At 47.0% G+C, this 18,569-nt stretch overlaps 1 protein-coding gene and 1 long non-coding RNA gene across 24 annotated transcripts in view; one reads left to right on the top strand and one right to left on the bottom strand.

The window, feature by feature from the left end:
- The window catches only part of KCNMA1 (potassium calcium-activated channel subfamily M alpha 1), a 769,792-nt gene that overhangs the window by 737,125 nt on the left and 14,098 nt on the right, over positions 1–18,569 (bottom strand). The gene's annotated exons all lie outside the window — the stretch shown is intronic.
- Positions 12,924–16,287, top strand: LOC129525124 (uncharacterized). 2 transcript variants are annotated; one of them, XR_008669201.2, is made up of 3 exons: positions 12,962–13,116; positions 13,796–13,986; positions 14,167–16,287. It is a non-coding gene; the product is annotated as an uncharacterized lncRNA (long non-coding RNA). The 2 variants fall into 2 exon arrangements; XR_010135179.1 differs by having other exon boundaries at positions 12,924–13,116; positions 13,796–16,287.

Below are 18,569 nucleotides of genomic sequence, written 5' to 3'. Positions count from 1 at the left end.
GCAACTGCACAAATGCTCTACATCAGGGATGCCCATGTTATAGAAAACTGGGACTTATGGAGGATGTGCAACTTGCCCAAGGTCATGCAGCTATCAGCAGCCGAGCTGGAACTGAATCCATGGTCCTCACGATGCCACGCTACCCTGCTTCTGCCTGAACGCAAGCAGGTGCAGATAAGCCGCAACACCCATGACTATACCCACACACTACCATCTTCCCAGCCGCATGGCAGTGCTGCGGCCTGGACCCATGGCTCAGGCTCTGCCATCCACCCTTGGTGCAGCCCTCCAGCCTCCCAGACACCCCTGCATCAGCCTCTCTCTAGGTAACAGATAATACTGCTGAAAGACCAGGCTGGCTCTAAGTTTCGGGTCCCACTGTCCCACTGTCCTAAGTCCCACTCTGACCTGTGGGACTAAAAGGAGGGATGGGACAATCATTGCTGCACAAGCAGCTCCTCCAGAGAAATGCCCAGACCCAGAGCAGCAACCCCTCATGGCCCTCAAAAAGGCATCTTTGGCCAGGCACAGTGGCTCACACCTGTAATCCCAGTGCTTTGGGAGGCCAAGAGGGGAGGATCGCTTGAGGCTGGGAGTTCAAGACCCCATCTCTACAAAATAATTAAAAAATTAGCTGGGCACAGTAGTGTGCACCTGTAGTCCTAGCTACTTGGGAGGCTGATGTGGGAGGATCACTTGAGCCCAGGAGTTCAAGGCTGCAGTAAGTTATGACCATGCCACTGCACTCCAGCCTGGGCAACAGAGTGAGACTATCTCTTAAAGAAAAGAAAAAAGGCACCCCTTCCTAGAGTCCAGAAAGACATCTGTATCTGGCAGTGCCCGTCTTCCTAAGTCCTTTCTGAGGGTCCTGAGCTGAGGGGAGCCAAGCACGCAGCTTCACTCCATCACTGGGTGGTCTCCTCTGGGAACCTGGAGTACTCCCTTCCTACAGCAGGAAGAGCCACCAAGAGTTTATCGTGTTCAGTCCTTTTAGTCACCTGATGCCCACAGGCACCTTGACACCATACAAAGAACTCCTCTGGGGAAGCCAACAACCCCAAAACCCTTGCAACCCTTGCACCCTCTGCAGCCAGCCCTTGGTAGTGGCCTTACTGTATTCTCACTCTCCATGACTCAGTTTGCCTCCAATAAGCCCTGGGGCCTCAAGTTCAGACTCATCCAACCAGACAGGTCAGAAGTGAGCCTCTGCCCTGACATCTTCAGGCACGCTTTTGTCAACTACTCACAAGGATTTATCAGATAGGAAGGGAAAAGGACAGAAAGAACTGTGGGATAAGGAAGGCTCTGAATGTCAGAAAAGGGTCTGAGTAGGATGATTTGAGACTGAAGAAGCTACGTGGTATCACTTAGGAGCAAGAAAGGAAAGATTAGGGCAGGTGAGGAGGATAATGGACAGTGGAGCCTGGCCAGTGCCAGCTGACGGACTAGACCGATCTTCCTACCTCTGCAAAAGGCATTGCTTCCTGCTTAGCATGCCTCACTGATTCCCATAAAAATGGCATTCATCTATATGCTGAGGTGGGCTGAATCATGGCCCTAGAAGATGTCCACATCCTCATCCCTGGAATCTGTGACTGTGACCTTAACTGGCACAAGGGACTCTACAGACATAATTGAATTAAGGACCTTGAGATGAAGAGATTATCCTGGATCATCCAGGTGGGCCCTAAATGCAATCACAAAGGTCCTTCAAAGAGGGAGGTAGAGGGAGATTTGACACAGAAGAGGAAGTAAGAGATGTGATGATGGAAACCGAGATGAAGCAATGTGCTTTGGATATGGAGGAGAAAGCCACAAGACTGGGGATGCAGGTGGCTACTGGAAGCTGCAAAAGGCAAGAAAAACGACTTGCCCCTCAGAGCCTCCAGAAGGAACCAGCCCTGCAGACGCTTTGACTTTAAAAGCCCAGGGAAACTGATTTCCGACTTCTCGCCTTCAGAACTGTAGGAGTATATTTGTGTTATCTTAAGGCACTATGTTTGTGGTCGTTACAGCAGCAAGGGAAAACTGACACCCACACTCAGCCACTCGAGAGGTCCCTTCTCCTGCTCAACACTGCTAGCCATTAGGGGTTAAGTAATTCACAAAAGAGACCCATCCCTGCCTTCCTGTAACATATTGTCATCCTCTTTCCTCCATCCTCTTTCCTAGGGTCCCTGTGGCCTGGACTATGCTGCTTTCTGCCTAAGTCCTCCCTGTCCTTCCAGCTCTCATTCCCTCCATGAAGCTTTGTCCCAGCCTGAGTCTTCAAAGACACCATTCCTCTGCACGTCCCCCTGCACCCACCCCTGGCTAATGCCTCTTCATCCTGTAGATCTCATTTCTTTTTTTTGGAGACAGGGTCTCACTCTGTTGCCCAGGTAGGAGTGCAATGATACAATCTTGGTTCACTGCAACCTCCACCTCCCAGGCTCAAGCGATCATCCCATCTCAGCCTCAAGAGTAGCTGGGACTACGGGGATGTGCCACCACGCCTGGCTAATTTTTTGTATTTTTCGTAGAGATGGAGTTTTGCCATGTTGTCCAGGCTGGTCTCAAACTCCTGGGCTCAAGCGATCCACCCGCCTTGACCTCCGAAAGTGCTGGGGTTACAGTCATGAATCACCATGCCTGGCCTGTAGGTCTCATTTCTGCAGGGAAGCCTTCCCTGAGCCCCAGCCAAGGAGAGGATGCACCCCCCCACACACACGCATTATAGTCCATAGTCTCTCATCACACTCCAGACTGAAGTGTGCATATACGTGTGTAAGAGGGGATTATCTATTCAATCTAGTCACTGATGATGGAATTGCTCAGACCTCTGAGGGCAGGGACCTTGGTTGTCCTGTTCACCAGTGAATCAACTCTCAGCCTGTTATAGACACTTGCATTGATCTCCCTCTGCCCAGAACTGCTTTATTTAACATCTCTATCAAAAAGAACCGTTGCATAGACATTTTTCCAAGGAAGGCATACAAATGGCCCACAGGTATATAAAAAGGTGCTCAACATCACTAATCATCAGGGCTACACAATCAAAGCCACGATGAGTTATAACCTCACACCTGTTAAAATGGCTATTAGCAAAAAAAGAGAGAGAGAGAGAGAGCAAGTGCTTGTGTGGGTATAAAGAAAAGAGAACCCTGTTACACTGTTGGTGGGACTGTAAATTGATAAAGTCATTATGGAAAACAGTATGGATATTCCTCAAAAAAATCAAAAATAGAACTACCATATGATCCGGCAATCTCACTACTGGGTATATATCCAAAGGAAATGAAATCAGTATATCAAAGAGATGTCTGCATTCCAATGTTCACGGCAGCATTATTCACGATAGCCAAGAAATGGAATCTACCTAAGTGCCCATCAACGGATGATGGATAAAGAAATTGTGGTACATGTACACAGTGGAACACTATTCAGCCTTTAAAAAAGAAGGAAATCCTGCCATTTCCAACAACATGGATGAACCTAGAGGACAGTATGTTAAGCGAAATAAGCCAGGGATAGGAAGACAAATACTACGTGATCTAATTTATATGTGGACTCTTAAAAAGTTGAGCTCATAGGAGCAGAAAGCAGAACAGTGGTTACCAGGGGCTGGGATGGGAGGGGAATGCTGGTCAAAGAGTGCAAACTTTCAGTTAAACAGGAGGAATAAATTCAAGACATCTATTATTGCACATCATGGTGACAACAATTAATAACAATGTATTGTATTCTTGAAAACTGCTAAGAAAAGAGATTTTCAGTGTTCTCACCACAAAAAATAGGTATATGAGATAATGCATACGATAATTAGCTCAATTCAGCCATTCCACAATGTATACATATTTCAAAACAACATGTTGTATACAATAAACAAGTACAATTTTTATTTATCCAGAGAAAATTTTAATAATAAGTGTTCATTTAAAAAAAAAATACAGCCGATTGGCACTCTCAGGCCTGCGTCAGGAACAAAAGGAAGTCAGGGCTAAGTTTCAAAAACACAGACTGAAAATAAAGCCCCAAACAGACTCAAGGATGGAACTCCCCACAGCCTGTCAGCAGTGGACAAAACCTTCCATAGCAGAGGCTGCAAGTAAAAGATGTCTGCGTGGGAGGAACCATTTAGAAAAAGCAGTAACAAGGCGATGAAAACAGAAACAAGGCGGCCAGTCACCCACCATCCCCAATTCGCCCAAAGGCCAGGCCACCCTGTTCCCACCCTGCACCAGCTGCTCCTCTGCCTGCGGCTTTCTGGCCCAAATCCTGTGTGGCCCTCACTTTCTCCTCAGTCCCGCCTCTGCCATGTGACCATCTCCTCCTCGAAAGAGGCTTCTCTGGCTACCCACCAAAGCAGCCCCTCTGACACACACAATCCCATCCCCTGTTCAGTGGTCTCATTGTGCCACTGTAAATTATCTCATTCATTGATTTACTGATGTGTTGATTATCTGCACCCCCCCACCACACACACTCAAACCCAACCCAGCCCTTTCTGTTGCAGTTTCCCAGGGCTTCAGACAGTCCTTGGCACATAGAGGGTGCCGGAGAATCCAGAATGACCCTCACTGTGCATATCCATAGCTGCCCTCACTGAGCCGCAGCCTCGGGCTGCCCCAAAAGGTAAGCAGGGTACAAGGGTGGAGGCTCTCTCTCTCTAGCACAGAATCTCTTTCTTCCAGAGTCGGCCAGCGGTGCTGTCTCTTTCCTGCTGGGAAAGATAGGAATGGAGATTCCTTGAGGTCAGACACAGTAGATCCTAGTCAGAAACTCCCATTGGCTAAGTCAGAGAAGCCAGACACAAAAGGCCACATATTGTGTGATTCCACTTATATGAAGTGTCCAGATCAGGCACATCCAGAGAGCCCACACAGAGTAGACCAGCCAGGGACTGGGAGCAGAGGGAATAGGGAGTGACTGCTTAATGGTACGGGACTTCCTTTTGGGGTGATGAAAATGTAGATAATAATGATGGTTACACAACTTTGCAAATAAGCTAAAAAACTACCGAACTGTATGTACACTTTAAAAGAAAGAATTTTATCTCAATTAAAAAAACAAAAAAGCACTTATTGAAAAATGCCATGGAGTGGTTAGCAGAGCAAAGCTCTGGAGTCCAACTGTCCAGGCTCAATTCCTGGCTCAAGCCATGAGCTATGTGAACTGAGCCAAATTACTTGGCCTCTCTGTGCCTCTGCTTCCTTGTCTGTAAATGCGGGTGATAATCATGCCAATTTCACAGGGATGCTATGAGGATTAAATGCAACCACCCATGTGTAGGGGACTTTGGCTAACTCCTTTCCAAACTTCCACCTTCCCCATTCCTTGCAGACCTTGTTTTCCATTTGAGATCCATAAGGTTCTGAGGATACTGACAATAATCCCTGGCTTCAGCCAGTTCAGTCACAGCAACTCTCAGAACCTGTGCTAGGAATGCTGGTGCAAAGGTGATTTATTTCCTGACAAGGTTGAGCAGATCAGCATGTGCCCTCCAGAGCTGCAGCAGCCATGTGTGAACCCAGAGGCAAACCAGCCTCAGGACAAGGCCAACTGTAAGGAGAGCAGATTAGAGTGACAGAAAGAAACTGGGTCCATGGAGACATCATTGAGCCACTGGATCAAGGCTCATCTGAAGTCATCCACCTTTCCAACTATATGAGTCAATGGAGTCCCTTTAATGTTAAGCCCATTGAAGTGAGCATTTCTGCTACATGCAATCAAAAGCATTATCACTGATTCAGCTACGTAAAGTCCCTCATACCCAGCCCGGCACATAGCGAGTTCTCCATTAAGTGTGAGTTATTATCATTTTTTTTCCAAGCTTCTCTGCTGTTCCCCAAGGCCAGTGTTCACCCAGATGTCTAGATACAGAAACTGTTCTACTGGCTTATCTAGATCCAATCCTATGTCCCTGTAATGGCAAGCCACAGACAACTTTACCAAAAACCCTTGCTGTGTGCAAAATCAGTGCACACAGCAAGCATTCATGGGGCGAGGTACTGTGTGCTCAGACAAGACTAGGTACGCAGGGGACAGCACATCAGGGAAGGACAAGGCACTCTGATCATAAGTCCAAAGAGGAGTTTATAATCTAATCAGCAAGGCAAGATCAAGGTCCACAAAACAGTAAAGTATATATTTGACTAGTGACATGATTTAAGAAATGCAACAGTGCAAGCTAAAGGAGTCCAGAGAAGAAAGAGATGGGAATCCTGGTGGCATTCTGGTTTCTCCTGGCTCCCAATGCTCCCAACACATGGACCTAACCAGATCCAAAAACATCCTCCCAAGAACATATGGAGGCCACAGGACATCAGAGCCCAGCACCAGGCCTTGCTCCTGCAAATCCCAAAGATAATGTGCACATTTCATGGACATGGCCGAAGACCCAGGCACATTCTAGGTCATGGTCACGAAACTGGCTGAACTAGTCAAGAAGTCCTATCATCTTTTCTTCTCCCAATTTATTTTCTTCTTCCCTCTTTTTCTCCCAACGCAGTAAAAATGTGATGCATGAAACAATTATTCTTCAGAACTCAGGGGCAGGTGGGGAGCCTCAAATCCAGAGAAAGCAAACTGTAAATGATGCAAAAAGAGATCAAGATCCATGAATATTCATCTCCCTCTCCCTTCTGGTGGGAACTAGATTTGGAGGGGTTCATTGCGCTCCATTTCCTCTGAATTCCTAGGAGCGCTTGTGGTCGGCATCTCCTCATTCTGCCTGAAGACCACATGCAACTCATAGGGCTCTTGCCTCCAACAACAGGCGGCTGCACAGGCGCATACATTGTACCAACCTGTACACCTTATGTCTGTGCATGCCCTACGTGTATGTTAGACTTCAATTTAAAAAAATGAAAGTCAAAAGACTGGTCAATTCCTTCTGGTCCTCAAGGCATATTTCCAATGTGGGGGTACCTTCCTCTCTTCACTTCACGGTGGAGGATGATTCTCTACTCTACCTCCTCACCTCCCTGACACACCTCCTTGCCCCAAAACAAAACAGTAAAAATGAACAATCCCCTCTAAGCCATTTGCTTATGGAAGACAAAGCTGGAGCTGACTCCTTTCTGGATTCTCTCTCCCTACTCCCCCCACCCCCACTGAGCACAGGCCTGCAATAGATGCTCAATAACTGTTTATTTTGGGAATAAATTACAAATGGTATGGAACTATCTCACACACAATAAGTCTGTAAGTTCCTGGATGTCTGAGCTTGTCTTCTACCTCTTGGGATGCCTGTGTGGCCCTCCCCAAAACCCCACCACCAGGTGATTTCTTAACCTCTGTGAGTCTCAGCTCCTGAACCACACTTGTCCTTCAGGGTCACTGTGAGAATTTTACCAGCTAAGATGTAAAGTGGCCAGCTCAGAATGCGATATATTGTAAGCCCTCAATAAATAGTAGCTCCCTGGACCCAACCTTCCCCCACAACCTTCCCCAGTTGCAGCACAGAGTTTAAAACCTCCCAGGAGCCCCATAAACTGTGGCCGACCAGGACTGACCAGCTTCAGCTCTGGGTGCTCTGTGCCTCTCTCCAATACACACAGTGCCTCATTAAAGAACTCAAAGCTTATCTGGCCCAAAAGCAATGCTTTTATCTAAAATCAGACCACATGGGCAACAAGTGAAGCAGGAAGCCTATCAAGGCATTTGGGCCAACTGGTTTTGGCTGCCAAGGGAGCCCTCCTTATAGGAGGCGGTTCACACCGCAGGCCGGCTCACATACAACACTGGTGTACACGGAGGGGTTAATTAGCAGTAAACAGATGCCATGATTCACCTCTGTGCTGTTATTTCCCCGTGTGCAGCTAAAACTATAATCACTCTGTTCTCCGACAGGATGTTTGCGTTCAAGCTAAAACTGCCTCCTCTATCCAACTTGCTGCAATTCGGTTCAGCACAGGGCAATGAGGAACTTGGCTCCTCTCACGATAGCTTGTGGCTGGCCTGACAGAGGCCCCTTTAGACAGGGAAGGAAAGAGGAGATGGATGGGGTAGAGAAGAAAAAAATGAATTTGTCATTTTATCAAACACAGGTGAAGGCTGTCTGCTGACGGGAACTGCTCCTCAACACTTACACCCACAGAGCTCACAAAATACCCTTTCTTCTGGGGCAGTCAGGCATGAGAGGCTTCAGGAGCCCTGTGACAAGTCATTGGCATGAAGGAGTTGGGGCAAATTTGCAGGCCAATGCCTGGGTTACACCCTCCCTACCACTGCCCAGGCCTGGGTGGGTGTCTCGTCTACTTGGAGCCTGGGACCTGGTGAAGGTGGCCTGAAAGGCTCAACCTCAGCTTCCAGAAAAAATTAAATACCCTGAGAGAGCCAGACAACAAAGAGATTCAGTGCCCAAAATATAAATGTAACCAGTGTGGAGTATTAGTCAATTCATCAGCAAGAGGTTACTGAATGCTCGTTTGTTCATTCATTCGCCCACCATCTGCCAAATGCCCACCAGAGACATGCCATGTGTTTGGTGCTGGGAATACAGAGAGAAATGAAGAAGATGTATGTCCTGTCTCAGTGGCCCACAGACCAGAGTGTGCCAAATCCTGAAGGATCCAGTTAGGAGCTTACAATCTAGCTGGAAAGCTAAAGAAGGGAAGCCATGTGGAATTCTCCAGGACTCATCGCCATCCCTCACCTAACCAGTGCTTTGTGTAAGATAGACTCAAAGGTGAGCTTGAATAAATTGACTTCTGCTAAATGCCATTATTCTACCTGGATACATCACAAAAATGGGAGCCATTACCTACTGAGTATTTTTCATGTGCTAGGTGGAACTTTCTCTGTGGTCTTCACCCTACATGTAATGGAAACTGAGGCATGAGGAGGGTAGACAACTTGCCCAAGACCACACAGGGGAGGCAAGAGAGGAACCCAGGTCCTTGCACCCCAACCCCATGCCCTTTCCACCTCACTGCATAAGCAGAGGAAGGAGCCCCCTTGTCCATCCCTCACCCAGCCCCGGCTCAGCTTGGCCTCCCCCAAGCAAGCACCACATGACTGACACTCTTGGAATCCTCTTCATAACCTGGCCCAGGTATGGGACAAGTTGCCAATGAGCAACATATTTGCTTAACCAAATGCCTGTGGCAGAATAAGCTTGAGATAAGAGGGAGTGTGAAATGGAAAGAAGACCCGGAAGTCTTCATGAAGGAACTCGGTGTACAGAAAGATGTTTTGGGTGCCTCAGAACACATAATCCCTGATAGAGGAAAGAGTCTGGAGACGAATACCAGATGTTAAGCAACCTTAACACAGGCGCCTGGCCTGCCTCAGCCTATCAGAGTAGCACAGGTTCCTAAATAGGGGAAAGTGCCAACTAAAAAGCCCACCAGGCAGGAGGGCTGGGTCTGGAGCCTGGCCTTTCTTCTTTGTTCAGAGCCCAAAAGGTGCCTCTGGTCCATTCACCACTCACCAGGCCCCAGAGCAGCCCCAGGATCACCAGATGGGTCCACCAGGTCCGTCCTGCTCTGGCTACCAGGCTTCTAAGCCTCTTTTCAGACCCTCAGCCTTCTGGGAGAAGCCATTCCATGCCCTCCAGCACTTTCCACCCCTTCTGTTCCTTTTGACATCATCTCCAACTGCCTGAGGCTGCAGAAGGTGGGTGGTGTAGGGGCAGAACAGGCAGGAGCACAATCACAATTCTTATAAAAATGCAAGGGACTGCTGGAGCCACCAGGGACCCTCAGAATGGCCTCATCCAATCCTCCGTTTTACAGGTGGCAAACTGAGGCCTCGCCCCTGAGTTAACCCTTTCAATGCCTGACATCTTGTACTGCAAAATTCTTCCTTTCCTCTCTCTCCATTCCCCTCTCCCTCGTCCTTCCTATAGTGGTAGGGGGTGTGCCGTGGGCGATGAGAGGCAGAGGGAAGGGAGGGTTTCTCACCCCATTTTCCTCCCACCCTACTTTCTGCCTCCATCTTTAGCACCACCTCACTGTCCGTCTTGGTGCTCACTGTTGGCCCCTGGCTACCCTGCCCCTTCCAGTGGTCTCCTGTCCCTCAGTTCAGCACAATCCTGGTTATATTGACAAAGGAGAGGGATCTAAAATAAAGGCCAACTTCATCATAACAGGGCCATTTATTGAGCACTTACAAGATGCTAAATGCTATTATACTCACAAAACCTTTACGTGGCTGGTATTTTTAGTATTCACAGTTTACCAATGAAGAAAGTGAGCTTTGCAAGGTTAAGTAAATTGGCCACAACCACCAAGCTAATGCAAGGTAGAGCCAGGACTCAAACCCGCCTTTGACTAATTCCAAACTAGGCTAAGAGGCTCACAAGACTGAATTTAAGAGACCAAAATGAACATTCAAAATGTTGCACTGTGGATGCAAAGATGGAAGGCACAGAGTCCTAGGCTTCAGAGATGCTACATTCCAGCAGGGGTGGACATTCCACAGGCGTGCAACCCAACCTGGATGGACTAGAGTGGAGACTTACCAGAAACAGAGTGACCAATGACCTAGGAGGTTATTGTCAATGCCCACATTAGGGGAAAATGTCACAGTCTCCCAAAGATGACCAAATGAAAGTAACAATAATAACTAACACTTTCCTAGCCCTTGGTTTGCAGCAAGTGCTACCCTTAGCATTTAACTCACGATCCTCCCAACAACCCCAGGCAGCAGGAGGATAATGTGGGGTGACATCTCCCAGCATTTGAAAGTCAATTTGAAGACCGGGTGCAGTGGCACATGCCTGTAATCCCAGCACTTTGGGAGGCTGAGGCGGGTGGATCACTTGAGATCAGGAGTTCGAGACCAGCCTGGCCAACATGGTGAAACCCCGTCTCTACTAAAAATACAGAAATTAGCCAGACATGGTGGTGTGCACCTGTAATCCCAGCTACTCGGGAGGCTGAGGCAAGAGAATCACTTGAACCTGATAGGTGGAGGTTGCAGTGAGCTGAGATTGCACCACTGCACTCCAGTCTGGGCACGAGAGTGAGGCTCCATCTCAAAAAAAAAAAAAGCCAATTTGATACTAGAAACTGTTTGAGGACGTTTTCAGTATTATTTTATTCCCACTTTCCAAGTGAGTGAACTGAGGCATGGAGAGCTGAAGTGGCTTGCCCAAGGTCCAAAGGTCAGCAAGCAACACAACTATGATTTAAGCCTGAGTCGGCTGGCTCCAGAGGGCATGCCCCTGATGACCACACTGAACTATCTAGAATGAGAGACGGTGCTCATTGAGACATTACAATTCTGGTCCATTGGATTTTAGAAAGGCAACCGTATTACTTATGTTACTACTCACGTTTGAGACCCTGTTTTCTCAGCAGTGAACTGTTGAACTTACTTTGCTGAGACATAAAATTGGACGTGGGTAGAAGGGGCTACAGTGAAGTGCATTTCCAAGGTGAAGCACATCACCACAGGAGTGAGACAAGAAACCCGGGAAGCAGCCTCTGTCATCCACGAGCCTTCCGCTCTCAATGCTCCAGGCAAAGAGCCACGCCAGGTAAGATTCAAAGTGGGAGAGGGTAGACTGGGAGATGACGCATTCAAATCATGAGGGCAGGCTCGGGTAACTACTGTCAATTCACCACCCCTGAATTAGGGCCAACGTTACCCAGTGACAATCTCTTTGAAACATGAAGCAGGGAGGCAGTTATGCCCCTTAGTCCCTTTATCCTGAAGGTGTTTAAGAAGCTGAGTAGCTTTCAAGTTGCAGACAGGGATAAGAAGAGGCAGAGCTGAAGGCACTCCAGAGCAGCATAGGAAGAGGCTAAGAGTTAACAATCTGAAGACAGAAAACCCTGGGTTCTAATGCTGGTACTGCCACTTATTAAGGATGCCTCTTGGGCAAGTGACATCACATAGCCATTGCAAGCCCCAGTTTTTGTACATCTGTAAAATGGGAAAAATACAGATAGTATCTACATCATAGGCTGATTTAGAGGATTGAGATAATACATATAAAGTGCTTGACACCATGTCTGACACCTAGCAAATACCCAGTAAACATTTAGTTTTCTCATTGGGTCATGATAATGGTTCTGGCAGAGCCAGCTATGGACAGCAGAAGCCCTCAGTGTGGGACTCGGGAGCCCCTTCAGCAGTCCAGGTGTTCTCCAAATCTATTTCAATCTCCTGGGTGCAGTGCTACATTTCCCAGGATCCCTTGCAGTTAAAATACCATGTGACCAAGTTCTGGCCAATGAACTGTGTGGGTAGACGTGATGTGAATGACTTCCATAACTACCCCTACACAACTACCCCTCATGATCCTTACTTCTCATCCCCTATCATCCAGACAGATGCAGAGGGTCCAGCAGAGACCTTCAGGGGCCCCTAGAAGATTTCAGGTCCACAAGTGAAAGGAGCCAGGGTCCTTAATGACTGTCTGAAGTGTGTCTTCACTGCACCCTCCACACACACCATCAATGGTACTTTGTATGAGCAATATGTAAACTTCTGCTGTATTAAGTCATTGACATGTTGACCTCTTGTTACAGAGGTGGCCTAGCTGACTAATACACATTTAATCAAACCTCAAGATGGACTCACAGGTCCCTGTTGCCTCAATGATTCCATCACCACTGCACACACCAGAGTCTAGATACCATAAATATGGTCCAGGAGAGAAACTAGCAGCGTGGTGTGGTAACTGGCAACTGGCCAGGTATGGTAAGCATAAGGTAAAGCCTGCAGCAACTCAAGAAATGCAGAGGGAAGACCACTCGTCTAGAAGAAACAGGATGGCCCAGCAGCAATATTACCTGTGCTCATAGCTACTGGTTCTTCAGGAGAACAGGAAAGAGCATGGTCTCAAAGGCCAAGCATATCAGAGGCCATATCTGCCTGGGATCTACCCAGAAAAGTGACTGAACTCCTCTGGGCTTCAGTTTCCACACCTGCCAATCATGGATAACAATACCCTATGTTCTGTGACATCACACTGGTATCTTCAAACCAGCCAGGGCAGGAATATTTATACCATAGGAATTGACGAACACTGTATATAGGGACTTTCTTCTCTAGAAATCCAGTTGTTAATCATTTACCAGCACATCCCTGGATAAACAGGAGTCAGCTAAGTGGAATGGGAGAAGGAGGACAAGAAAAGAGAAGTCCGGCAGTGTGGACAGCTTGTGTGAAGGCCCAGAGGTAAAAATCAAAAGGTTTAATGAAATGAAAGAAGTCCTAAGTGGCTGAGTGTGGAGAGCTTGGGAAGATGTTAAGAGGAACCTAGAGAGAGGGCAGGAGCTGGACTTTGTGAAAGGACTTCACTAAATAGTAATTATTTGTTCCAGTCATCCATGGCTATGTAACAAATTACCCCAAAATGTAGTGGCTTAAAACAATCATTTCATTTTGTTTATGACTTTTAAGTCAGGAATTCATAGAGGGATCAGCTGGTGGGTTCATCTCCAATCTATGTCAACTGGGGTTGGAGGATCCACTTCCATGATGGCATCTTCACACATATGCGTGGTGCCCCGGTAGTGTCTCTCTGTCTGTCTCTCTCTCTCTCTCTCTTTCTCGTATGCCCATGCACGTGCTTCCTCTCACTCTCGCTCTTCCCCCTATAGTGGCCAACTTCCCTAAGAAGTAGCATTCCCAGATAACAAATGAACTGCCAGGGTTCTTCCAACATAGCCTCAGAAGTCACATAGCATCATTTCTACCACAATCCATGGGTTACAAGCAACCCATGGATTACAGGGGCTAGCTCTGCCCCAAAGGGGACAACCCAAGAGGATGAACGTGAGGAGTCGTGGTTCACTGAGGGCCTGCTTTGAAGACCAGCCACTGCATTGAGCGACCCCTGGTCACTGCCCTCTAGGACCACCTGCCAGGCACAGATCCAGAAAGAAACCAGGACCAGCCCTGTCCACAAGGAGCTGTCTGCAGAGGAGACAGGATGCCCGTATAGAAAATAGGGCTGCAGCATCAGACGGCTGCTCCCCACCCAGGATGGAAGGACAAACAGAGAGGATGCATCAGGGAAGGGAGAGGCAGAGAAAGCTGACCAGGGTAGGTAGAGAAGGCTTCCCAGGAAGGCGGCATTCCCAGCAAGGTGAGCTAAGACTTGGAGGATGGAGGAGGTGGAGGGTTGGAAAGGAAGGAGTAGGCCATCCCTGGGGCCACCCCCAGCCTTCTATCACATTTGGATCACTATGGACCACGCCAGGTCATCTCCGCTTTTCCCAGCAGGGATGTTGATCAGACCTGGGCACTCTGCAGTGATGATCAGCAGCTCAAGAGCAAGGGTGGCTCCTGACCGTGAGGGGTCAGCACCAGGCCCACAAGCCTGTCTGTTGCACCAGTGCCCAGGAGGGGCTGTGGACTGCGGACCTGTTTTCTCTGGCTCGACCTCACCCAGAACCAGCGGCAGAAAGGCCAGTTATGCAACCATCCTCACCACAGCCTGCCAGCCTCAGAGGCTGGGCCTGGCCGCCAGGCCTGGTAAGGAGACTGCTGTGGCCTGCACAGCACAAGGCCATCCTGGGCCCCGACTGCCACTTTCCATGCAGGTGCAAGACGCTCTGCTGACAAATACCTGGGGAAAGCAGGAGCTGTGGGAGGGAGGTAAAAACAGCACAGTTGGCAACAGAGAAGGCTTTTCTAAGTCCTCAGGGTCCTATTATTCCTTGTCCATGGGATACACATGAGCTGGCACTGAGCATTCTCTCTTCTCCAAGGCTCATGCTTAGAACAGGCACAGAGGCCTGGGAGGCCTCTTGTATCATGTCAGGAGCTGCACAGTGATCAGAAGTTAGGGAGAGCGCCTGTTGCAGAGGCTGGATTTGAAGGATATGCTGGGGCTGCCGTCATAACCCCACATCCCCAGTGGGTTCTCTCTGGCCACTCCCTCTACGGCCAGTTCTGTTTTCTCCCCATTTTTGGAAACCCAAATTCTTGATGTTTCTGTTATTCACATTGCCATTAAGAATTACGGGCTTTGCGCTGTGTTTTTAATTTGTTGTGTAAGGGTTTTACACAAACACAGCTAGATGCCTAGAAAAGACAATGTATATGGGCATGCAGGCTGTGCACTGCACAACTCCAGAGGGCTTCATTCATGACCAGGATGTGAGCGGCGCCCTGGAATCATGCAATGTGGTTACTGGTATTGCCAGAGAGGAAATGATGTCTTACATGACCCCATATCCCCGGGAAAAGGCCAGCCATGCTAATAAAGATTTGCTAACTAACCAATTTGTCTCCTGCTTCCAAATATTCCATGCATGGGGTTTGGCAGGCACACAGCCACAATGCGCAATGGCCTAGAAAGAGAGCCATATTGAAATATAATAATGTATTTCCAGGCCATGGAGGTGGAGAGGCACAAGGAATTGATCTTTCTAAGGCAAGGAAGATTCATAACCACTGAATGAGTTAACCACTACCTTCTTCTGAATGTGCAGATTAAATTCTCTGTTGCACCATCCAAGTGCGCTAAATTTTAACAGACCTGGAATTTGGATATATGTATTTCTCTTTCACAGAATTTCCATTCTTTTACTAACACAGTTTCAGAGTTTGAGATATGAGCAGGCAGTGTGTGGGGATAATAAGGCATCATTCCACACCAGGATGCACAGGCCCATGGTTTAATGATGAGACTTCGCTGGTGGGTGCAAACTTTGCTGGTCCCCCATGCTCTCTTGAATCTGTGTGCATCTCACACATACGTACACACACACACACACACACACACACACACACACACACACCTCTCAAGTTTTTAAAAACCTACTTAAATTCTGCATCCTACCTCCAATATACTCTGTGTACAGTGTAAGTGTTAATACCAAAAATAGTGTTTTTCTGCTGGGCACAGTGGCTCACGCCTGTAATTCCAGCACTTTGGGGGCCGAGGCAGGTGGACCACTTGAGCTCAAGAGTTAGAGACCAGCCTGGGCAACATGGCGAAACTCCATCTCCACCAAAAATACAAAAAATTAGCCAGGCATGATGGTGCATGCCTGTAGTCACATGCCTGCAGTCCCAGCTACTCAGGAGGCTGAGGTGGGAGATTGCTTGAGCCCAGGAGGTGGAGGTTTTAGAGAAAAATAGTGTTTTTCTCCAAAACTTCATGGAAGACTGTTGACACTCAGAAAAATGACCCAATATTGATTCTGTGCCTCCACATACCCCCCAGCACAGAGATGTGGCACATGTGCTGTGGTTCATAAAGTACATTTATATGTCATCTGATGTGAATCTCACAGCAGTCCTGGAGTTGTACATTGAGTAACCTGCATGACTGTATACAGCCCACTGCCTGTCAGGTAGAGAAAAGATGATTATCCCATTTTCCAGCAAGAAAAACTAAGACTCAGGGAATGTAATAGAACTAGACAATATTTAAGGTTCCTTCTCATCCTGGGAATTGACATACCTGAGAATTCAGTAGTACAAAACTCTCTGAACTTATCAAGGGACCTCACATCTCTCCAGGAACAACACACCACTCCTCTTTTCAGTCCTGTCTATGTCATCAGAGTTTCCCTCACACTGTGGCCAGGAAGAGCTAAGGAGGTATAAATGAGGTGTACAGTGTGGGATTAGGTGCATGGGATCCACAGCCCACCTGCCTGGATTTAAACTGGCTCTGCTCCTCACCTGTGTGTGACCCTGAGCAGTTACTCAACCTCTCTGTGCCTCAGTTTTCTAATCCATAAGTGAGTATAATAATACCACCGAATTCACTGGGTTGTTGTGAGGATTATATAATACATATAGTTTAAAAACAACCAGACACACAGTAATCAAAGTTTGTTATCCAAAAAAAGAAAAACATTCTCATTCTCTATGCATCCATTTCCTAACCTGTAAAATGGGAATTTAAAAGGGGCCTACATCACAGGATTGTTTTGAGGATTAAATAACAGAATAAACATAAGGAGCTTAAAACAATGCTTAATGCATAGAAGCCACTCAAACAAGTTTGTTCTAATTTTTTTTCCCCTAAGAAAATAGTAACTCCAATTCCCACAGAAAGACTTCCCAAAACAAAAGTACCAGTAAGTCTGAAAATAAATGCAAGACCTGAGGAGGAATCATTGCTGTTTTCTAAAACCAGTGATAGACAGGCTATCTTAGAGACCGGAGGTTCTTGCTTTACATTCATTTTCTGAGGTCAGGAAGTAAAAACGATCATGGGTGAACAGGCACTGGTGAGATGAGGAAGAAAGAACAGGAACATCTCAGTTGCTAGTTTCTGTTTTCACCATGAAAATCATTTTAAAGCCCTGCCTAGAATTTAAATAGCATCATCCCTGGAGATAGCTGTTTTAGTTTCATTACAGTCTGTGTTCGTAGAGTACAAATAGAAACCTTCGTGATTTTATTAGTTTCCATGCAACTTAGGAGAGATTTGCATGATAACATTTCATCTCCTGACTTTAAAAAGGGACCAATTAAAAATACAGCACTTGCATTGCCTGTCACGGGAAAATGAAAAGGTTCACAGAGTTTTAAAAACCTCTGCCATATCTAGTCCATGGTCATAAATCAAGTATTCAGTACTACGGTGGCAATCACTATTGTCTAAATTTTTAGTTTATTTTGTAAGAAGTACTTGGAACAGCTGGGTGCAGTGGCTCACACCTGTAATCCCAGCACTTTGGGAGGCCGAGGCAGGTGGATTACTTGAGATCAGGAGTTCAAGACCAGCCTGGCCAACACGGTAAAACCCCATCTCTACTAAAAATACAAAAAAAAAAATTAGCTGTTCATGATGGCGCATGTCTGTAATCCCAGTTACATGGGAGGCTGAGGCAGGAGAACTGCTTGAACCCAGGAGACAAAGGTTGAGGTGAGCCGAGATTGTGACACTGCACCCTAGCCTGGACGACAGACCAAGACTCCGTCTCAAAAAAAAAAAAAAAAAAAAAAGAAAGAATACTTGCAGGATGTTTGCACCCCCGAAAAGAGTTAAACTATAGTACAGAAGAAACAAAATGTACAACTAAGTATTTTTGCCTGGATTGCAGCAAGTCCTACACAATTACCAACACCCCAAAGCTACCTGGTACTCTGTGGATTTGTGAAGTGTTAATGTAATGTATCCGTGATAAGTTAAAATTTAATGCATGGCTCCAGTAGCATAATCGAATCGATGTTATGTAACCTAAGATAACTATTCCAGTAAGTTCTGATGTGCTGGCTGCTTACGGTTCAGGGGGAGTTTTTTTCGGAGGTTACTGAGTATTTAGGAATCATCCCTTCAGACACTTGCTCTTTTGCCACAGAAGCCGCAGTTATCTTATCCCTGCTTTCGGCAGCTGGAATGCTCCGTGGAACAGGGCTGAGATGAACGTTCTATCTCCAAGGCTGCGTTTTGGGGCAAGTTAAGGAAAAGGATCAAAGTAAGTTGATTTGCATGACCTTCTCTTTAATCAGATGTTTCTTTTTATGTTCAACCTCAACAAAGCCAGCCTATCATAGCACACTATTTATAGTCTATAATCTAAGATGTTCTGAACCATTCCCCCACACCAAAAATTAAAATTAAAACCTCAGTAGTGGTGTGGCTATATCATTAGAAGTAATAGTAGAGTCACAAAAACCTATTTCTGAGGCTTTTTTTTTAAATGACAGGTTTGATG

This window comes from Gorilla gorilla, chromosome 8 (genome assembly GCF_029281585.2).
Source record: "Gorilla gorilla gorilla isolate KB3781 chromosome 8, NHGRI_mGorGor1-v2.1_pri, whole genome shotgun sequence".
NCBI classification, from domain to species: domain Eukaryota; kingdom Metazoa; phylum Chordata; class Mammalia; order Primates; family Hominidae; genus Gorilla; species Gorilla gorilla.
Note: the sequence above shows the minus strand (reverse complement) of the source record. Positions and strands in the feature narration are given on the sequence as shown.